Raw genomic sequence first — 22,808 nt, 5'->3', positions numbered from 1 at the left:
TCTCCTCGCCTGACCGTAATTAGGTGGTCGCTGCCTCTGCCTGTCGAGAGCCCAGCCGCCTTGTTCTCCTCAGCAGCGAGGAGCTGCTGTCTCTGCTCCTGGAGCTCCCTGACTGCAGCCTGCCTTCGCTTGTGAGGGAAGGAGAAGCTTGTCCCCGGCTGTGCACGCAGCCGTGCCGGGTGGCAGGACAGCGCAGGGTTTGAGCATCTTTTCACATTGTTTTGCTTTGAAATCAGAAGCGGGGGGGTATCGCTCCTATTAGACTAACGGTAGGCCCCCGTATAATGAGGGTACTGTTACATATCACGCTATCTGAAGTCAAGTCTAAGCACAGATTCACTTGAAATAGAAGGCAATTTCTTCCTAGAATTCCTTTTATATAGCATGACACTACACTGCCATCTAGTAGAAAAATGGTTAGCGTCATTATCTTCCTGTGCCCAAGAAGCAGCTCTTCCTGAGACTTGGCTATTATGATCCCTGCTCTTTTGTTTTCCCCTACTACTTTAAATTTTAATTGTCTCATTTTTGTGACATCCTGTTTGCAAATATCAGGAACCGATTCCTTGCCCTCTGGGTCTGTCAGCTTCCCAGGCGCAGGATGCTGAGCCTTGCAGGCTGCCTGGTTTATTTTACCTGTCCTGTAAATATGTTGTTTGTCAGCAGAAATGGAAATTGCATAATGTGCACCTTCTTTTGCTTAACAGATTCCAGTGATGTGTCTTTCTCTTCCCCCAGAGATGGGTCTGGCCTGCAGAGCTGTAGCTGTGGGGCAGGGATTCCCTTCGTTCCCCAGAGGCAGGTCGGGGTTAGTCGTGCCCTCTGGAAAAATGGGATTGTCCTTCTCCTGAACCCACCACCTTAGGCAGAAGGGAATTCTGGGCTTGGGGAGCTGAGATTTGTCTGTAGTTTTTAGCTTTGTGGTTTTGGGTGTTGTTTTTTTTTTTTTTCCTGTTGGATTACCAAACGTGCTTTTCTGACTCAAAACAGAAGTGCTTCATGAACCTGCCCAAGAGTTCAGAGCGATGGTTCCTCGTCCAGCAAACCATGTACATCGTCATAGCTGACTTCTGAGAGGTCGCTTGGGACTTGAGACCGAAGCCAGGAGAGAGAGATGACAATGAAGCTGGGATGATTTTGTGTTAGGTAGAGGTCTACTCTCACAAAGGCTTTGAAATCATGTTATAGTTTTAATAACCTAATTACACAGCTTGCTTAATAGCTACAGTTCTTATCCCAAATAATGTCTTGCATTTATAATCAAGGTAATTCAAAAGTGAGACCTGCTGTAAGAGGGATTTGAACTGCTCGGTGGCTGCATAATGCAATCTGTAGTGACTGGCTTTGGGCTGTGGAGCCTTGTCTGGGAATAGCCAAATGAGTGGTCGTTGTTCCAGCAAACTTTTTAGCTTGCACCTCTGTGGGATTACTCTGCACAGAGGTTTGCCTTGAGAGGGATATGGACAGTCCCCTGGTCAGATCGCTGGGTAGCGGGGCTGTTCTGTAGGGACCTTTTCTTTTTTTGAAAAGTTGTGCCTTTGTTAGTCTGGAGGATTCCCTGTCCTGGACCTCAGCTGGGTACAGAGCATCACCCTGATACGATCTGATGGGATCAGCCTGGAGGCTGTGCCCATGAAGGACCTTGTTGCCTGCGGCATTCATCCTCCAGCCTCTGCTCTTAACCCCATCGCTAGTCCACCTCTATTTTGGGAATTGTTGGCTTGGAGGGCATGTTTCCGGCAGAAATACTCAGGATGGGTGTTGTGACTGGTTGGTTGGTTGGTTTGAATTTAACCAACAGGTGCTTTTCCGTCTATGAGCATGTAGGCTCCCAAAACTTGCATTGCTTCTTAGTGGTGGCCTGTGCTCTGCAGTAAGTAGCTAAATAGATCTCCCTCTCCTCCTTTGGACCTTCCTTCCCCTAGAGGAACATAAGTGGGTGTGGGGATTACTTCTTTCTCCTTGGGTCCCATTGGGGTAGGCTCCCGTTCCTGCTTGTTCCACCAGTGCTGTTCGCACTGGGGCATGGGGAGATTTGGGAGAGGGAAGGGGAAGGTGCAGGCACAGCTGATGCTTTGAGCGCTCTGGATTTGCAAGGAGGTTGGCGGAATGGGCTGATGGTGGTGGCAGAAAGGAGGGGGTTGTCTCTCCCGCTTGGCATCAATGGTGAGAAAGGAGAAAATGTGCCTTTTCCCAGTCATGAGTGACTGACTTGGGTCACTTGATTGATTGTGGAAGCCTCAAAGCTTTTGGCACACTGAACGGAGGCAGCATCCAAAGTAACCGTGCGTGAGAGCATCACAGAACTGAGATTTTGCTCAGCGCTGGCTAATTATTATGGGACGTATCTACTGAACTTGTCTATAGCAATAAATCCAAAGGGTCCATTGCAAAAAAACAAAAGGCCTTGGGATTAAACTGGAAAATGTATTGAGACATGGGAGCAAATACGGATCCCTTCATTCTTAAGTGATGTCGTGGCTTCGTACCCTTGTCGGGTGAGAGACATGGCTGTGGGTAAAGGTTGGGCTGTATTTGGTGTCCCTCCTGGCTAGCATTAAAGTAGGAGATGGTCTCCATTGAGAGGAGAACAAGCTTGCAGAATTGCCTCTGGAGACAGAAAGTCTGAGATCAGAAGAAATTTTACAAGCCTGTTGGACCAGGACCAGGGATGGTGCCTGCTGGCTTTTGGGAGGCCTGGTGCTGGCACCATGGGGTTGTGATGTGGGACAGGAGCCCCTGGCAATGTATGGATGTTCTTGTCTTGTTCCTACGTGTTAGTTAAAGTCTCCTAAGTTAAGTCTTACGAAAATCTAAAGAAAATATGCATTAAAACATTTCCCAGCAAACTGGAAGTGTTTATTGTGTGTGTCTCCGTTGACTGAACAGACTAATCTTGTGCTTTTGGAAACGTGGTGGGATTTTTATCTGCAGATCTCCTCCACTCCGCAGTCCACCGTGGTGTGCCTGACTCCTCGCCAGCCGGACCACTGGCAGAGCCCTGGGCAGAAGGCAACTTGGCCACAGCAAGCATTGCCGTCAGCCCTGGCGTGAGCTCGGGTCCCACTGGAGCCGGTGGGTTTTCCCAGTAAGCTGGAGGGGGAAAATCACTTGGTTGGGGGGGATTGCTTTGTAGGGAGATGCCTGCTCAATGGCAGCCGCTGTTGGAACAGCGGAGGTGATGTATAGCTGCGCAAGGGGATGAGCTCCGTTGTCTGTGGTGGTGGAATTTGGGGAATGGCTAAGCCCTGTAAATGGGCACTAAGCCCCTCGTAAGCAGAGGAGATGCTGTAGAGTCACACAGCGCCCCAAGGCTTGGGGTGGATAATAAAGGCTTCGGCAGGAGGTGGACAGCTTAAAACCTCTGGATGCTGATGCAGCAGACTCTGTTTCCAAGGATGAGATCCCCCAGTGCTGCCATTTTCGGGGTGAAGCCCGACCGGGGGGGCAGCTTGGAGAGAGAAGGGGACCAGGATGGCCGAGCTGGAGGCTGTGGGCGAGCAGATGGGGGGGACCTGCTGTCATTTGGGCCCTGGCCAGAGCTGCGGGAGGGTGCCTGCCTGCCCTTGAAATACACACCGGGGAAACTCCCCAGGAAAAACTCTGCAATGATTGTAAAGCCAAAAAAAAAGAGCATTTGCAGAGATGCTGCCGGGCCCGAGTGGCTCCGCGCTGCTTCGTTTATCAGCGGGATTTCCTAATGACCCTACTCATTTGGGTGCAGCGGCGGGATGAGGGATACGGTGAATATTATCTGCGGCGGTGGAATTTCCCTGCCTGGCACCTGGTGGGAGCGAAGCTGGGTCTGGTTCTGGGGCATTGGAAGCAGTGGGACAGCCTGCAGAGCAAAAAAGGGGCTTTTGAGGGGAAGGGCAGGGGATTATTTTCATAAATGCAAGTAGTTCCTTCACCTAATCCCATTACAGGGCCTGACCTCGAAGATCTTGGTTGTAAACTTAAGTTCATGTGTGTTTTAAATTTGGACTGTTGGACTTACAGAGCTCTCTAAATTGATATCACTGGTTTTGCAGATAAAGTGTTGGACTTCTTAAAGGGATTAAAAAAAATAATTTTCCGTATTAGGTCTCTTCAGTTCGCCTCTAAATCTTTATTAAAGTGCAAATTGACTTTTAGTTATTTAAAAGTATATGTTTCCTACCGCCTTTTCTTTTAAATTCAGAGAGAGTTTTTTTTTTTGTGGGTAGAGAGAAGATGTTAGCTGTTGCAAAAATAAATCCTAGTGATAGCAGTAGAGCAAGAATTCCTTGCACTATTTATTGCATTTGTTGTCAGAGTTGGTCTTCCAAAAAAAGTGGGAATATGAACACCGTGGCGTGGTGCCATTCTACTGAGACACGATTACTTTTTCTTGAAAAGGTGCCTTTCTGCTAATTTTTTTCTGGGAATTAATAAGTATTAAAATGAAACTATAAATACATGCGTTAACTGTATTAAAATAGACACAGATTGTGCCTTATGATTCCTCTTCATAACTTTATAACCTTTAATGAAGGTTATCAAAGGTGCTTGGTAAGTCAAGCATCACCAGTTTGTTATTTATTTTTATTAAAAGACAGATTTTTTAAGTTTAACAAGTTGAGCATTAGTTCTGAGGCGTATTAACTGAGATTAATTTGTCCCTCATTTATTTAATCTGAATTGTCAGGAATCATGTTCTCTACTGATGTAAATGTCGGCAAAAAGGACTTATTAGTAGATTTGATTGCTTTTTAAATTTAACTAGCAGAGATGCACTGGCATGCCTAGGAGAATTGGTCTGTTTCTTGTGAACAGTTCAGTGCCTAATGAATCACTTCAATGTACTTTTCTGAAGGAAAGCAGAGCAATTTAAATGTGCAATGCATTGATTTACCTCAAATGGATTAGGCCTCTGTGTGCAATCCATTGCATTAATTTACTTTCTCCACAACTGTAATAATAAAGGCAGCGTTTCTGTACGGCACCAGCCCAAATTGGCTCAAGAAAGTTGCTAGAAAGCAGAATAATTAATATGTGGCCAAAATCTTTCAGAGAGGAGGTGGGTCTGGGATGCTGCTGGCTCAGGGTGGCTCCGGGAGCTGGCACCGGACCCGCCGGGGTGAGGAGGAGAGAGATGTGTCCCAAGTCCTGGCCATTTATTGACTTCAGTATGGGAAATAAAATAAAATACATATGTATTTGTAATTTGGTGCAACTTTAAGAGATTTATTTTTTTTCTTTTTAAGTGGCCAGGCTGAGGAAACAGGACAAAAATCTGTAACTCCAGCAGATTCCAGCCTATTTTATTGCTGTAGGAGCTCTTCAGCCCCCTCTTCCCCTCGTGGTGACAATGTCCAGCCGGCCGTGTGTGCAGTCCCGGCGTCGGGCTCGCTCTGTCCTTGCTGAGCAGCCGCCAGGATGCAAAAAAAACTCTGGGTAATTCCTTATTTAACCACTTAGCTGCAGAAATGGCGCCCGGGCTTTGTTTCGCTCGGTGGGGATTACTCTGGCCGAGCAGCCCTCGCCACTCAGCCTTTCTTGGAATTACCCGTGTAGGCTTCTTACATACTTGCAAGGATTAATTCCCCATTCCCCCCCACCTTCTCCATCAGCTAATTCCCATCACTGGGCAGCAGCGGGGAAGCGTAGGGATGGAATGTCCCCAGCCGCTTCCTTCCTCTGCCGGGAGACCGGTTCCTTGCTCCCAGCTCGGGGCTGGGATGCTCATCCCGGCAGCGCCCGGTGGATGGAAGCAAAGCCAACCCAGACAGGAGATGCAGGATGGCATTTTTGTATGGGGTGAGGAGGCAGTGCCGGTCCTGCCTTCCTCTTCCTCCTCCTCCTCTTCTTCCTTGGCAGCCGGCACTGGAGAGCCAGCGTGGATTATTGTTTGTGATTGATTTGCTGATGCTGGCAGTTGTACAGTGTGTTCTGGGACTAATAGGGTAGCACCGAGTTATTCAGGCGTTAGTGAAATGAATCACATTTGTGATGAGTAATAAGTTGCAGACTATGGTATTTATGAATAATTAACACAGTAAAGTTTTTCTTAAACAGACATGAAGAAATGATTTAATTTCTACTGTGAACACTCTGTAAAATTAATGAAAGATAATTACATTTGCTAGTGTGAGACTAAGATGCCAAAGCAATCTTATTTTTTTGTGTTTAAGTTCACATTGCTGATGTAAACAGTAAATGTATAATTCCTTCAATGTTTTCACTGGGTGGGACCTGTGTTTAACATCCAGAGGGGTGGGTTTTGTTGAAGTAAAAGGTCTATTGGTAAACACTGGCGTATCTCTGGGTGGATAGCATACATATGCCTATAACAAGATAATGGTCTTGAATGAGTTGCAATTAGGACCATTTTTTTGCTCTTCCCTGACTCTAGCCTCCTTCCTCAGCTGTTCATGCTTTTAAAGACAGAATCCATTTAAGATATTGCTTATATACAGCTCTGAGTGAAATCTCTACTTATTTAGTCTTGGAAAAAATCATTAGTCTTTAGAGACCTATAAGTCATAAGACCCACTAGGGGTGAGACTCAAATCATGTTACTTCTCGGTTCTGGGCTGTCTATCCAACTCTGAAGGAGCCAAACTTTTGATGTGATATAACTAAATATATGCAGCTATGAGGGAGATAATCTTGTGGCATTAAATGATTTTGCACATCTCCATAAGAGCATGAAGAAGACTATGCCTTTCATGAGATCCATGTAGCAAATGCTCCTAATTTCCCATAATCAAAAGGACTGTGAAGTTTTGATGCTTTAGAGGCTCAAGTAGCTGGAAGATCAATTCTTCCTTTACTCCATTTTGTGTTGGGTAAATTAAAACACTGCCAGGCTCCCAGTGGTGGGAACCTGTGCATCCAGGCTGCTGTTTGAACTGTGGGATCCCTCAGCAAACACTGAAATCAAGTAAGTAAAGCGCTCTCTGTGACTGATTATTTTCTCCAAGCTTTCTTGTGTTCAGAGTAAAGCAACTGTTTTAATCCCCTCTATTAAGAAAAACACCATTTCCTTGGTCAAAGGCAGAGAAGCTGCTTTTGAGAGTTGCTTTTTCAGGGTAACTGAGGGGAGAGCATTTCCTTTCGCCGGTGGGAAAGCTATTCCCTGGAGCAATCCGAAGCCATTCTGGAGCTGGCTTTTTTTTTTCCCTTGTGGGTTTAAATAAAGTTACTGGGAACATGCTTGTGTCCTGCTTGAGCAAAACCTACCTTTCTTTGGCAGCAAACTCATCTCGGTAAGGAAGATGCTGCGGGGGGAGTCCTCCCACGGTACCCTGTGCCCACGGAGGACTTTAACAGGGCTGGGTGTGGGTGGAGGCATCTCTCCTTGCGATGATCCCAGAGGAGGAGCCTTCGTTCCTCCTGGAAGTGATGTTGCCAAGGGTAGATGGGGAGGAAAGATGGCTGTGTGGCTTCTGCCTTTGGCAGAGCTGTTTGTTTTTCTGTGGGGGTGTTGGATCTAATCAGTGCAGTGGGGAGTACGAAGTTAAGACAAAAGCGCTCAAGGAAATGTCAGACGCAACAGGACGTGTCTGCCTGATGATAGCTGAGTGACTTGCAAAAACATAAATGGCATAAATTTGGCTTTAAATCCTTCAATTCTTGTGTGTTGCAAGTCAGGCACTGGTAAAAGGAGAAACCTTTGGTTTTGGCATGGTCTCCCCGTCCTGTCTTTTCCTAACTGTGCATCTTTGGCTGAAACTTCAATAGAGGTTTTTTTTGGATATTGGTGATTTCCAATAACTTTAGGTCAATGAAATGTTGAGTAGAGTTTTGGCTTTCAAATAAAGCTGACTTAAAGATCAGTTGTTTGGCTTTCCGACGGTGGGTTCCTGCTGGGGTCTGTCGTCTTGTCTCTGGTCTGTGTGGGAGAAAAGTGGTGGCTAAACACGCGAGTGGGATTTGAGAAGCCAAGATTTTACACCTGGCATGAGTCCTATCTCCATCACCATGCGTGTCCTCTCCCTCTTGACCTTGACCTTGTCTGTGTAATTCAGCTCTTTGCATCAGGGTATGTTTCTGTGTGTATGCAGCATAAAGGATGTTGGATTTCCTGGCCTGACCGTATAGTAGCTCTGCTGCCTATACATGATTAATCTTCAGTAGAGGCACTGGAAATATTTTTAAGAGCTTAATTTGAATTTGGGGACGCTGCAGTTTTTCAATATAAAAAGCCCAATGTACTGTACTGGCAGCCTGGCAGGTACACTGCCCGGTGCTGGTGTCCTTGGGGCTGTGGTGTTCCTCCTTCTCCTGGGAAGGGAAGAGGAAAGCTCCCCGAACGCTCAGCTGCTGGCACGTGGTCACACCGCTTGGTGTTTTCACAACGGAGCTCTTGCATGGTCTAGGTTTCACCCCCTTTCATGGATGAAGCAGTCTCTGGTTTCACTCTTTGGAAGGAACCACTTGGGAAGATCAGGGGCCTGGAACAGTTGTCCTAATGCACGGTCTACGTGTGCAGTAAAGGTATGGCTGTGAGCCTGCTGCCCTGATTCATGGAAAAGCATAGTGAGAAATCCTAGCACCTACTCTCCTAAATCGGAGACACTGGGTATCTTAAGGGCAGATGTCCTGACCAGAGTCAGGAGGAATGGAACATCGCCGCTCTGCTGTAAGCTCTGGCTTTGTCTGGTTGCGATGGGGGACTGTTAAGGCTGCGTCTGCTCAGAGTGGAGGGGACTAGACAGTCAGAAGGCAGCGCTAGCAGAGACCTAAGAGAAGCTATAGTCGGTTCCTTAGATCTCTTGAACACTCTTAGTTTGCAAAACTATCCTGTATAGCCATTTAAATCAGTCCTGCTTCTGGAACAGCTCAGATACATTCAAGAACGTGGGCTCACCTGGGGTCTAACTGATGCATTTTGCAAAGTAGAGTTATAAATACCTTTTTTCATCCCATTTCCAGAGGAGAGACGGAGAAAACAAATGAGAAGAGTAGTTGCACCTGCAGCTGCTTCTCCTGAGAAGCTACTGGCTCGCTTTCTATGCTGCTGCTTGCATTTTGGATGTCAGCAGCGTTCTGGGTTGGAATATGAGTACTCCCAGAGGTTTTTTTTTTTATGAGAGAGGCAACTTCCTCACTGAGTTGGATTTACGGAGGAGTGCTGAGGTTCAGCTGATAAGAGCTGCTGGAGTTTGGAGATCGCCGCTTGCTAGCAGTGGTGCGGAACAGCTGAAGAGGAGGGTGGTGGCTAGGGGTGAATTTTGGCCGGGCAATAGTTTTGTGACCTGTCTTATTGCCCGGTGTTTTGCAGTGTATTCAACACACTACCACATGCAATTTTGCAAGAAATCCAGTAAGGAGAAAACATTGCATGGGAAATGTGTGAGCGCTGCCCTGGGTTTGGATTACTGAGCCTTTTTGTTCCTTGTGAGGGCTAAAGTATGTGAATAGCCATCCTTGTCTGCGAGCGTGGTTGAGGGTGTTGGACCTGAGGTTTGGTGCAATACAGCTTTTTGGAGAAAATCTGCTCTGAATCTTTTTTTATTTTATTTATTACTGGGACGTTTAACGGAAGGCACATAACTGAGAACAGTGCTGATCTTTCTGGAGAAGGGGTTGGAAGGAGGTTGTGCATCACTACGGTTCAGATGCGCACAAACTGTCTTGTCAAGCCTGAGTGCTGTTGTGTGAACAAAACTACTTTAAGTATATGCTTAAGCAATATATTTAAGTGCTTAAATGGATTGCTAAGCGCTTTGCAGAATAAGGGTCAGTCTGACAGCATGAGCACCTCTTGCTGCCCTGAAGTGGTGAAGTTTCCTGCTCTGCAGTTGGGATTTCACGTGTCTTCGCTCTTGTTTGGGATGCCGGCTTTCCCTGCTGTAATTCTCCTTTTCCTACAACTTGGGACTGGCTGGTGCTGCAGCTGCGTGTGCGCCAAGGTGAGCAGGGGGTGTAGGGGCTAGAGACTTGCTGAGAGAAGTGAAAATTGAGATTCCCTGTTACAGGACCCAAAGACCTAGAGAGCAGCTTGGGTAAGTTGATGCGCCCACATGACGGTGTCCATCCTGACCTGTGTGTTGGGTTTGGGATGGGGACCTGAAGAACCAGAAGCAGCAGCTTTTTCAGGCTCCGTGTAACAGCCAGACCTCCGTGGGAGAAGGCTGTAAGAATAGGTGTCTTCCCTGGGTAGGTTTGGTTTGAGGGTGTAGGGGAAAAGGGGATTTTTAGACCTCTCTTCCACTAGCATCTGGGAGGCACACCCAAAAGGCCAGCTCCATCTGACCTGAATCTGGACCTCCCGTCTGCCAATCCCTTTTGTAAAATTGGTCAGTGTATCAGGTAGCACAGAGGGGGGAAAAAAAACCACAAACAAAAAAACCAACCAACCAAACAAAAAAACCCGACAACAACAACAAAAAAAACCCCACCAAAAACACAGAAAGGGCTTAAGAATAGCCGAGTTTATAGCAAGATAAAAATTTCTCGGAGCCTGGATTATGGAAGGATCCAGTTATTTGTAAAATATATAAGCAGATTCTCTGCCTCGGCTGCGGTGGCTCAGCAGTCGTGCTGGGGGATTTGACCGCCGGCTCAGCCCGTCTGCTGCTCTCCTATCTAGGGCTGAGGGCTGGAAACTGAGGTTTAAGGCTGGCGACAACTTGTGTATTAAACGTTGCAAATTAACTGTACTTTGGAAACTGCAAATACAGGCTTTTTTAAGGAATCTAAGGCTCTCTTGTTTCTTGTATAAGGGGTTGTTTTTTTCTTTTTCCGTCATGTTATGTGATTTTCCTGGAATTAGCAGGACAGTTTTGCTTCTGCTTTTCCTCACGTGTCACCTAAAGTCATGAAAATGAATTGCTTCCTACAATAAACCTGTGCATTCACGGAAGAGCTATGGGTATGAAATATACAGTATCATACTTTATTTTTTTTTTGTTATGGTAAAAATATTTAATGTCTTACGTGATGTGATGATAAGTGAAATTCTGGCCTCTTTTCTCCTGGGATTAAAAGATCTTTTTAAGGGTATTCATATGTCTCTCAGAACATTTGGAATCCCAGTACGTGTACCTGTTGCTTATAAGGGAGGGTAGATTGGTTAAACCTGGGACCTGGCATCTCGTGATGGTGGATGCTCAAGCTGAAATCTGATCATCAAGAGAAACCAAAACAGTGTGTGAAGCAAGTGGCTCTTTTTATTTGGCAGCAGGCTGCTCTCCTGCGACTTCCACCTCTGCCTGTGCAGCTTACCTAGAACCCGTTTCCTTACTGGAGACAGCTTTAGGGTGGAAACCCGGTCTCCTCCCTTCAAACTCAGGGCGAGCAGAAGGCATTGGACACGTGAGCGTTTGCAGACGGATTGCCTGTCTGGGGCTGCATCTTTTACAATGCAGCTAATCATTTCGGTTATGGCAGAGAACTGACTGAATTTCCTAGGGAAAGGGACAGCAGGCATCTGGGATGTGATATAAAGGCAGCGGTGGCACTTCTGTGCTATGAGAAATCATTGCCTTTTTGTATTTGTGGGAGTTTGTTCTGGGCTCTGCTACAGGTCTTGGGAGATGCAATTTCTTTTGGAAATGGGTTATGGTGGGATTTATAGATGCTGAAGAGCGTGTTGTGTCCCAAGGGCATGACCCGTGCTAGTGTAAGTGGTCATAAAACCTGCAGTGTGCTAGCTGGTGGGAGTCAATTTGGGATGTTTGGAGAAGGGGGGAGCAGAACACAGGCTTTTTAGCTCATGTGTAAAACAAAAGGATGTTGTACACGTTGTTTTTCATCGTTGCTTGAGCAGCTGAGATGAAACATCCCTTTCTGTTAAGAACAAAAGCCTTCACTTCAATGCAGGTACCCAGGCTGGGATGTGCTGCAGTCACTTAGTGCATCGCTTGGCTTTGATCCTTGGCTGTGGTGTAGAAGTGCATAATACAACTCGGGAAGGTGTGGTGCTGGAGTGGTTTTAAGTCCCTGGTCTAGACTGACGCCCGTGCCCCTGGCCCAGAGTGAGCTCAGATCACTCCAGGCTGCAAGTGCCGTCGAGCTCTTTGGGGTCACCTGCAGCAGCCGCATCCCTCGGTGCCCACAGCCCAGCCCTTGCTGCCTGCTTTCCCTCCTCATGTGCCTCCTCCGGGGTTAAAAATTCTGGGAGGAATGTTGAAAGGCTGTCTGTTTCCTCCCCTGGTTAGAAGATTGGGATTCTCTTACTGGTTTTTATTTTCTGCACGGTTCTTGTGTTAAATGAGAGCAGCCTGGTTGCAAGCTCCACTGCTCCTTAGGCTTGGAGCAGGGTGAGTATCTGCCTAGCAGAGATTTTGTGGTAAAACTTGTTGTTGCTGTACTTGAACACTAACCTGAGGGATTTTTTCCCTTCTCGCTGTAAACAAGCTTTTTTTTTTTTCCCACTAATGGAAAATTTCAGCTTGTCCTCCACTTAACCACAGTTCAGGCTTTTCCAGGAAAACTGAATGAATCAGTAATGCTTCCCTCTTTTGCTTCTTGTGGGCTTAGTTAATTGTATTATTTTTATTGCGGGTTTTGATTGCATAAAGCCCTTTCTCTGTCCTCATCAAACTGGCATTGTTTTCTAGACAAGAGAGGACAGCCAGGATCTCTAAGGTGGTGCTTCTCCCTCCAGGGCTCTGTCACCCCCCAAGACCTTCAGAGTTTGGAAAGCATGGATTTAGGAAGAGGATGAAGCTGAACAAGGGCAGCGTTCAGCACAGTGTTTTCCCATGGGCTTGAGGGCCTTTGGTTCAAATGGAGTGCAGGGATGAGCATTCAGGAGCACAAGGGTGACTTGGAGTTTCCCATTTGGTGGCAGCTTCCATCTGCCTCTTGGTGCTGCCCGGCTCCCTTGCTGCCACTCACTCCTCCTTGCAGCTCCCAGCACTGTCCTGGAGGTTGGGTTTTGGTTGTTTCACCTTTCACGCAGACCCAGTGCTCTCCAGATTGATGCCTTGAAGCATGGGTTTAAATAGCAAATAGCAAATGACTGCACTGTAATGGATGTTATTGCACTAGACATTATATTATAGAAGTCACTGTGGTTAAGTGGAGTATCTCTGGAATCTTGTTTTTATCAAGACATTTATGTTCCCCTCTAATTTTTGTGGAGAGTCGTTTAGATGTTTTCCAGATTAGAGCATAATGGAATTGTTAGCTGTAAATGTTCAGAGGAATCCTTTACACATGGTGATTTAGTGGTTAGGCACAATTACTTTGGAGGTACAGTGTCAAATTTAACACCAACCTTCAAAACCACATATTATGAAATCTGGTCATCCTTCTTGTGAGATGCTCCTCCAGCCTCCCAGAGAAGAAAAAGACATTTTGTACAGCAAGATACAAAAGCAATTTGGAGGGGATGGGCAGATGCTGGAGAAACAACTTGTTGTAAGAAGCAAATCAGCAGGCAGTTTTTCCCTGTAGAGTTTTATCCTGTTTCTTTCTGCTTAATTAAAATCCAGAAGGTTGGTGGTGGCAGTGGGTCGGTGTGCTTGTTCCCCTTCCTGGTGGAGATGGAGGCAGGGACTGATGGAGCCAGAGCAGGACAGTCCCACTGCAAGCCCAGCTCTCCTTGCCGCAGCAGGCAAGGCGCAGAGCTCTGCTGCTGCCATGGGAGAGTGAAGAGCTGCTCTCCTCAAGACCTAGGTAGTGGAGATGTTCCTGCAGGTTCCTTGAAGAAGGCACCGTAGGCTGTAGAGCTATAGCTAATAATTAGAGCAACTTTTGTATAATGGAAGTATCAACAGACATTTTCACTTAACTATATATATGCACCTGCTTTAACTTTGAAAATAGCTCATTTTTTCCCTTGTTGCAGTTGGCTGCCCATTCCCATGCAGGTGTCGCAGGGACACCTCCCACCAGACCAGGTTGCTCCAAGCCCCCTCCAACCTGGCCTTGAACCCCTCCAGGGATGGGGCAGCCACAGCTTCTCTGGGCAACCTGGGCCAGGATCTCACCACACCCACAGGAAAGAATTTTTTCCTGACATCTCATCTAAGTCTGCCCTCTTCCAGTTTAAAACCCTTCCCCCTCATCCTATGGCTCCCCTCCCTCATCAAGAGTCCCTCCCAAGCTTTCCTGGAGCTCCTTTAGGGACTGGAAGGGGCTCTAAGGTCTCCCCGGACCCTTCTCTTCTCCAGGCTGATCCCCCCCAACTCTCTCAGCCTGTCCTCACAGCAGAGGGGCTCCAGCCCTCCCAGCATCTCCGTGGCCTCCTCTGGCCCCGCTCCAACATGTCTATGTCCTTCTGATGTTGGTGGCCCCAGAGCTGGAGGCAGCACTGCAGGGGAAGTGGAGCAGAGGGTCAGAATTGTGCCCCCCCCCCTTGTTCTGCTGGCCATGCTGCTGGGGATGCAGCCCAGCATGTGGGGGCTTTCTGGGCTGCGAGTGCACATTGCTGGGTCATGCTGAGCTTCTCATCCACCAGCACCCACAAGTCCTTCTCCTCAGGGCTGCTCTCCAGCCATTCTCTGCCTAGCCTGTGTTTGTGCTTGGGATTGCCCTGACCCAGGTGTAGGACCTTGCACGTGGCCTTGCTGAACTTCATGATGTTCACGCTGTCCCACCTCTCCAGCCTGTCCAGGTCCCTCTGGATGGCATCCCTTCCCTCCAGCATGTTGACCGCGCCACACAGCTTGGTGTCATCGACAGATTTGTTGAGGGCGCACTTGATCCCAGTGTCCATGTCACTGACACAGATGTCCTAGTATCAACCTATGAGGAACGCTACTCACCACTGGTTTCCACTTGGACATTGAGCTGTTGACTGCAACTTTTTGAGTGCTACCATGCAGCCAATTCCGTATCCACTGAGTGGTCCATCCATCAAACCCATGTCTCTCCAATTTAGAGACCAGGATGTCATATGGCACAGTGTCAGATGGTTTGCACAAGTCCAGGTAGATGACATCAGTTGCTCTTTTGTTATCCACTAACTCTACAATGCCGTCGTGGAAGGCCACCAGATTTGTCAGACGTGTGGCCTGGTCTCCAGCGCTGCCCAGTCTGGCTGCTGGGTAGCCAAAATTTGCACGCTGCCCACCCCATCTCCTATGCTGTAGGGTTTGCAAGGGTAATGCTTCTGTGGCCTGACTTGTCCCTGTTAAGGACAGCAGTGCTCATCCTGTTGACTGAGTGAAGAGCCCCATACCCCAGAGAGGTGGCCTCCCTGGGAAGGGGGTGATCCCTTCCGGCTCCTTCATGCCCCACACCGGCTCCATCTTAACTTGGCTGAAGAACGGGATCTGGTGAGCTTTAATGATAAGAGCTGGGTTTTTGCAGTGTCAGCTGTTTTCCATGCCGCTAATGCTGGGACCACAAAACTCATTAGAGTTGTATGATGGGATGAGAGGTTAAAAGCCAGTGTGATACCTACAAAGTGCTCCAGCCTTACAAAGAAATGTCACTGCATCCTCCTTAAACACTCATAATTAGTAATTCCTGATTTGCCCTCTCTCTGCCAGGAGAACAAGTCTGTGAACAGCACTCAGCTGCCTGGCTAGGGCTGTTAAACAAGCGTGTGGGTTTTGACATTCTTCATTTTTAGAGCTGGGTTTCCACATCTTGGTTATCATTAGCAATTTGCTGGGCTTCATTTTGGTGATGGGAGAGCATTTCATGATCTCTGAAGCATTCCGTAGTGCCGCAGTGTACAGGAGTGACAGTACATAAACCAGAACTATATTATTGCTTTCTAAGTGTATTCTTTTAACTTTTTTTTTCTTTTAAACTAATTCCGCTTGGCAACTCAACTGAGCATATGTATCATTGTGAACATTTTCTTAAAATCAAATCTGGTCCTTTTTTACTGTAGCTTTTAAAGGACTAATTTGCCCCCCCGGCCCCGGTAGACTGTGTTCATCCTGCTCTCATGACTTTTTTCCTGTTTAATCGCTTTAGGATCGCATTGCGTTCTGCTTTTGCATTTTAATTGGCAATCGTATCGTGTCCATGGTGGAAGAGAGGGAATATCACTGTGGAATTGAAGGCAGGGATTTGGACTGCTGTGCTTTCATTTAATGGGGAAAGTACATCATACTCCTCTTTAAACTGTACTTGCGACAACAACAAAGGGTCTCTGCTTAAGTGAAGCCCATCAGATATACAGCATGTGCTTCAACTCTCTTTTTAAAGAATGATAAATTAGAGCATTGATGGCGACTAATGAAGATCTTGTGCCCTGGCGCAGCAGAGGAGGGAGGTGGGCACTGGCACCAGGGATGCGGTCAGAGGAGCCTTTGCTTGAACGCCCGGATGCGGCTCTGGTGCGGTTTCTTTGCGCTGGTTGCACTGGGAGCTGGCTCAGCATAGAGCTGCACCTGAAACTGGGCAGCGGAGCTCCTCATGCTTCTGCCACCTTCTCGCCCTGGGTCCTGTTTAAGCCGTCCAGCCAATTTTGCTAGCAGATGAACACTTTGGCGCTGCTGAGTTAGTGTATAAATAGCTTTTGATATCGGAGCTCAGCCTGTATAAAGCCCTAATGCCTTGTCTGTGATGGTTCCTGCACTTAGTATTTTAGGGTTCTTAGGGTATGGCACAGACTACTATTGATCGCTTCTTATCATCGCTTCATCGCTATCATCGCTTCTTATAGGTGCCTGTAGCTAGCATAAAACATGAAAGTACAACTTGTATTGCGGGCACTTATTTATAAATATCTCTGCATCTTTCTTGCCACTTCACCCTGTTGAAATGTGTGCCGCGCAGTCCTGGAATTCAGCTTAATCAGAGGCAGGAATGTTTGTGACCGAGATTGGTTGATGTATTTATTTATTTTACCCAGGATTAATTTATAAACTCTGTCTCTACCTGGAGAAGTTTGATTAGCATTATAGATCTAACATGTGGTGGATACTGAAGGAACTCGATCTTAAAAAAAAAAAATAAATAAAAAAAAAAAATAAAAAATTGGAGGGAGAATTCAGATTTAAATTGCAAGGATACCTGAGCTGAAGTTGGTAAAGTTGTGTCCCCTGAAAAGATGCAGCCCATTTGGGATTTAATTTTTTATTTATTATGGATATCCAAAGCATGCTCAATGCAGCGTCTGGACATGTCTTAATGGTTTAGAGGTGGTAACAATAACAGTATTTAAATAAATAAATAAATAAATTTAGTTGCTAAACTACAAGGTATTTCATTCCCTGATATGACCCATGGAAATAAAAACAGAGCAGCTGTGTTTGGGGTTTTTCATGTCTGTGATGCACAAGATCTTCAGCAAATGTTAGGACCTGAGTGACGAAGCAGCGCCCGTGGGAACGCGTGTCCGTCCTGCAAGCCAGATGTCTGTCTAAGCCTTCATCAAGCTCCTCCTGGCCGTCCTGCCAAGATTAGCAGAGCTGCGGCTTGCGGAATTTACTTCTATCGAGTTCACAGCACTGGGATTTTCCTCCAAGGGCAGGTGCACGACTTAGGGGACAAAGGGAGATCTTTTCCTGAAGAGTGGTACCCAGTATTGATAAAGTTTGTTACTGAAATTGATTGTAACTGCAGGCCTGCTCGAGGGCAGGGAATGTTTTTATAGAATAAGAAATTATTTTTTTTGGTCTTTTTTTCTGTGTTACTCCCAGAGGAGTACTGCTTGTTGCAGCTGCCTCTAGGATTTTGGAGTCATCAGGAAAGGTACTGGTTTGATTCTTTTTTTGGTTTTTTTTTTTGGTTTGCTTTCGCAGCTGTTCCCCACTACCTGCTAAATGGGTCTTGTAACCTAAATGGACACAGCTCGTGGATGAAAGAAGGCAGCTAGAGGGAGAGAGGAAGAAGTGCAGAAATATTTCATGATGCAGTTGAAGTGAATGATTTTGCTGATGGGTGAGGTGGCAGGCGGCCATCTGCTTGCTCTCCTGGTCCTTTGCAGTTGACCTTAGCTTTGTGCTTGGTGTCTTTCTCCTAGAGCACGGCACAGAGTCGTTGGGGAACTGTTTATGGAGAGGGAAGACCTTCACCGCAAACAGCTTCGCAGGAGGTTACTCCTTTCCCTCAGACCTTGCTTCTCTTGCACCGGGTAGTTATAGCCACTCCTGCATCATCTGTCCTTATCCTGGGGCAAACGCTAATGGACCCATCGTCTCTGTGCTGCTGACGCAGGCAGAGGGTCCTTGAAAGCAGGCACTGACAATGCAGACGTGGCATTTTCCACTAGCTCTGCTAATTAATTAAGGTCATGTGTTCCAGCTATTCGTTTGGCCGTTGCTTTTCTCCATTAAGCAGGCAGTGAAATGTCCGGGAAGGGGAAGAGAGGTTCTCCCCTCCCCTCCGCTCTGCCCTGGGGAGGCCCCATCTGGAGCACTGGGTCCAGTTCTGGGCTCCCCAGTTCAAGAAGGACAGGGAACTGCTGGAGAGGGTCCAGCAGAGGGCTACAAAGATCATGAGGGGACTAGAACATCTCTCTTGCGAGGAAAGGCTGAGGGACTTGGGTATTTTTTAGTCTGGAGAAGAGAAGGCTGAGGGGGGATCCGATCAACGCCTACAAATACTTAAAGGGTGGGTGTCAGGAGGATGGGGCCAGTCTTTTTTCAGTGGTGCCCAGTGACAGGACAAGAGGGAATGGGCACAAACATAAGAAGTTCCATCTAAACATGAGGAGGCACTTCTTTCCTGTGAGGGTGGCAGAGCCCTGGAAGAGGCTGCCCAGAGAGGTGGTGGAGTCTCCTTCTCTGGAGACATTCAAACCCCACCTGGACACGTTCCTGTGCGACCTGCTCTGGGTGGACCTGCTCTGGCAGGGGGTTGGACTGGATGATCTCCAGAGGTCCCTTCCAACCCCATAGCATTCTGTGATTCTGTGACCACATCCGTGAGGCCCGGGTGATGGTTGCAGGGTGCGGTTGAGCGGTGGGTAGGCCAGCCTGGTGATGGAGCAGTACTGTTTGCTGCTCCAAAGAGGAGAATTTGTTTTATGTGGCAGTAAATTATGGAGAATTCTGCCTGCTGGGGTGTTTGCCTGATCTTTCTAAGCATCTGCTGTGGTGATGGCTTGCTGGAGTGAGGTGTTACTAGCTAAACTTGCTAGGTGCATGCCAGCAATGTTGAGAAGCAGACTTTAGTATTTTTAAATAAGCAATCATTCCCCTGTTTTTATTTTAAAAAAAATAATATTTATAATCAAGACTTATTGTTGAAACCTGGAGGACGTTCCAGTGCAGAGTACGTCACCTCCACGATTGTCTAGACAGGTTACCCATGTCCCTGTTAAGCAGCCTCATTATTTATTTATAGTTATTTATTATAATAAATGTGATTGCCTGCAGTAAGACGCTAACTCCACTGAGTCATATTTCAGATCGCACAGCTGTGTTGGTTGAATTTTCAGAATAAATAAAACATTTGCAGCTGCATGTAGAGCAGCCTCTCTGACTCTGAGGGCTCAGTAGGTGCTGCTCCTGGGAGAGGCACGAGGGGAGGAGATGCTCAGTTTTGGGGAGGAGGAAGAGGAGGAGGTGACCTTCAAACTCGCACGCTGCCTGACCTTGGATGATGTCCTTGTGGGTGCAGGAGCCAGTGGAGCCTGCTGTCATTGCTGACTTCAGCAGGGCTAGGACAGTACCCCAGATGCCACATTTAAACACTTTAAACAGTTTAAAACCACCCAGTCAGTACACAAAAATGTAGCTTTTATGGATTTGGTGTATTATCACAGGGATCATGTTCTCTCTTTGCTACAGGCCCAGTGACTTTGGTAGAGTTATTTAAGATTTCCCTCTGTCAGTGACTATAATGACGTTTTGGTGTCTGTTTTTCCCTGGAGTTTTGTTGTGCGGCAGGAGCTTGTGGGCATCCTGACAGCTCTGGTTTACTGGGGAAACACAGAGACTTTCAGGTATCTGACTTCTGTCCAAAGGGAGTAACTTCCTTTTTGACTAGTTGCCCAAAATCTGGGGTTCTTGGAGCTGTATGGCTGAGGAGGGGAGACACACACTCTTGCTTTTCTGTCAGTCCTTTTGAATTAACACAGGGCATCCAAGCCCCATTTTCCTGGCCTCGGGAGAGAATCGACCCGAGGGAACAGTTTCCTCGCTCACCCTTTCTAATTAGCGTTCAACCTAGGGATGCTCTTTGTTTTTTCTCCCCTCGGTCTCAGCTCTGCACCTTCTGGGACTGCTCTTGCTGCTGTCCTGGTTGTTTAGCCTCTTTCAGAAGCTTTGCAAAACTCCCCTGGATTCCACTAAATTTTGGACGTGTGCTACTTGCGTGTGCCGGTCCTCTGAGTGGATTGCGATCTTTTCAGTTCCTTGGCTCTAGGGACAGATAAACTCCTTTATTTATCCTAAATGAGGTGTAGCCATCACACCCATCTGCTCAGTGAGGTGGGACCCAAGCCTTATGCAGAAGACAACCTTGTACCCTGCCAAGGAACAGTGGAAAGCTTATCCAGAGGTATATTTTATACGTATTCCGAGTGGCAGGATGATGTATAGTAGATCTGGTTAGGTTAGGTTCGTCTGATGGCAACATATGGTCAAAATGGTTGAGCTTGGCTAGGCGAATATTTTCTTTCCTATAGAACTTAATTTTATTAACGTGTGAAAGAACATTAAGTTTGGCATTTTACTTGAGGGAATTGAAGTTAGTTGTTCCCTGTAGCGTTTGATAAAATACACAAAGGCCAGAAGGAATGAATGATTCACTTCTCGACTGTCAGCTGTGGTGGAAAAATGAGGTGAAGCTGGATTCGTGATTTGAAAATCTGTTCATCAGCACTGGAACTTGTCAAAACATAATTTCATCTTGTTAATTTTAGTGAGTTATTGACTCAAAAGTAAATCACAAAGATTTGCAGAAGGAGAGCAAAACGGTGTTTTACAGCAAGTGGGGTTTTTTTCAGCTTGATTATTTATTTTTTTTTTTTTAAGGAAGATTTCATAAAACTTCCTGCTCTTACAAAGGTAACATTCTCTTGCTCCAATAATGCCTGCCTGATTGCAGAATTTGAGGTTTCATCATGCGCCATCAAATTCTATTTTCAAATTCAGAGTTAAAACAGTCTTTCAGGCTGAAGTTAACCTGCTCGCTTTCATTTCAGTGCACATGAAGTGGCATATAATTATTGTGTGTGCTGTATTTCTCTCATTAACATCAATAGGTAGGTATTACAGCTTCTGCCAGGCCACAAATAATTAAGGGGTTCTTGAAGTATGACTTTAAATTAAAAAAAAAATAAAAATCCAAGGAATTGTATGCAGCAAGGTAATAAGTGTCTTGCAGCAGAAACCAGGTAAATGACTTAATGAGTCCAGATCAGCCGAAAGTCAAACATAAAACCTGTTGGAGCCTGTTAGCTAATCTTATCCATAAAACTAACTGCCTATTCTTCATGGGTGTTAACCCAGTTATGCTAATGTTTTAAGGTAAAAAACCTACAAAAGTAGAAAAGTTACATTTGAAAAGGGAATAATAAATGAGCCTTTCTGCTGTAATTAAGCAGACCTCTGGGCTAATTCAGACGCTGCTGTTCACGGCGTACAACTGGTGGTGCTCAATCACCGCTGTTGAGTGGGGCTGACCAGCCACATCCTAAGCAAGCTGCTGGGATGGGGACTTACAAATTTCCATGCCGGTGAGTGCATGTGGCAAATGGACAAAAAAATGGCAAAAAGAGAGGAGAAGAAATAAGCTGGCTGTGGGAAGGATGTGTGTGGAGGAAAGGAGTGCCTACAAGTCCTCTGGTGTCATCATTGACTTAGGATGAGTTCATGTTTAGTAATATATGCAAGCAATACAGTGTTTTAGGTCTGCAAATTACTCTACGATCCCTGGATGGAAAAGGTTCTATTGCTATGAATTGCTCAAAAGTAGTTTTGCTGGAGCCCTAATGAAATAGCAAAACTTGAGTGGTTTGGGCTCTTCTTGGGCAGCACAGGGTGTGCCATCTCCTTCCTTCTGCCATCTCCAGAAACACTGCAGTGGAAAATGCACAAAGGTCTGGTTTTGTAAAAAGCAGTGCTTATCTTTAAAACTGGCTTGTCACAGAATCATAGAATTGTCTGGGTTGGAAGGAACCTGTCAGATCATCGAGTCCAACCATCAACCTAACACTGACAAAACCACCACTAACCCATGTCCCTCAGCACCATGTCTGCCTGGCTTTTTAATACCTCCAGGGATGGTGACTCCACCACTTCCCTGGGCAGCCTCTTCCGATGTTTAGCAGCCCTTTCCATGAAGAAATTTTTCCCAATATCCATCCTAAACCTCCCCTGGGGCAACTTGAGGCCGTTTCCTCTTGTCCCATCGCCTGTTCCTTGGGAGAAGAGACCACCCCCCCCCGGCTACACCCTCCTTTCAGGGAGTTGGAGAGAGCGAGAAGGTCTCCCCTCAGCCTCCTTTTCTCCAGGCTGAACACCCCCAGCTCCCTCAGCCGCTCCTCACAAGACTTGGGCTCCAGACCCCTCACCAGCTCCGTTGCCCTTCTCTGGACACGCTCCAGCCCCTCAATGTCTTTTTTGTGGTGAGGGGCCCAAAACCCGACACAGCCCTCGAGGTGGGACCTCACCGGTGCCCTGTACAGGTCATTGCTCCAGTCCTGCTGGCCATGCTGTTCCTGGTACAGGCCAGGATGCTGTTGGCCTCCTTGGCCACCGGGACACGCTGCTGGCTGACATTCAGCTGGCTGTTGACCAACACCCCTAGGTCCCTTTCCACCGGGCAGCTCCAGCCACTCTTCCCCCAGCCTTTAGTGCTGCATGGGGTTGTCTGGCAGGGTCCCTCTCCAATGCATGTATTTCAAGTGGTCTTTGCCTTTTTTACTGTTAAAAAACAGTGCAGCCTTGGGATCCAGCCACTCTCCCCTTCACTTTTGGAAGTGTATGCCATAGAGGTGCTCTGAGGTGTGTGGTGGTCCCACCTCCAAAGGGCAG

At 46.9% G+C, this 22,808-nt stretch overlaps 1 protein-coding gene across 1 annotated transcript in view; it reads left to right on the top strand.

The window, feature by feature from the left end:
• The window catches only part of HS6ST2 (heparan sulfate 6-O-sulfotransferase 2), a 144,845-nt gene that overhangs the window by 1,004 nt on the left and 121,033 nt on the right, over nt 1-22,808 (top strand). The gene's annotated exons all lie outside the window — the stretch shown is intronic.

This window comes from Numenius arquata, chromosome 5 (assembly GCF_964106895.1).
Source record: "Numenius arquata chromosome 5, bNumArq3.hap1.1, whole genome shotgun sequence".
NCBI classification, from domain to species: domain Eukaryota; kingdom Metazoa; phylum Chordata; class Aves; order Charadriiformes; family Scolopacidae; genus Numenius; species Numenius arquata.
Note: the sequence above shows the minus strand (reverse complement) of the source record. Positions and strands in the feature narration are given on the sequence as shown.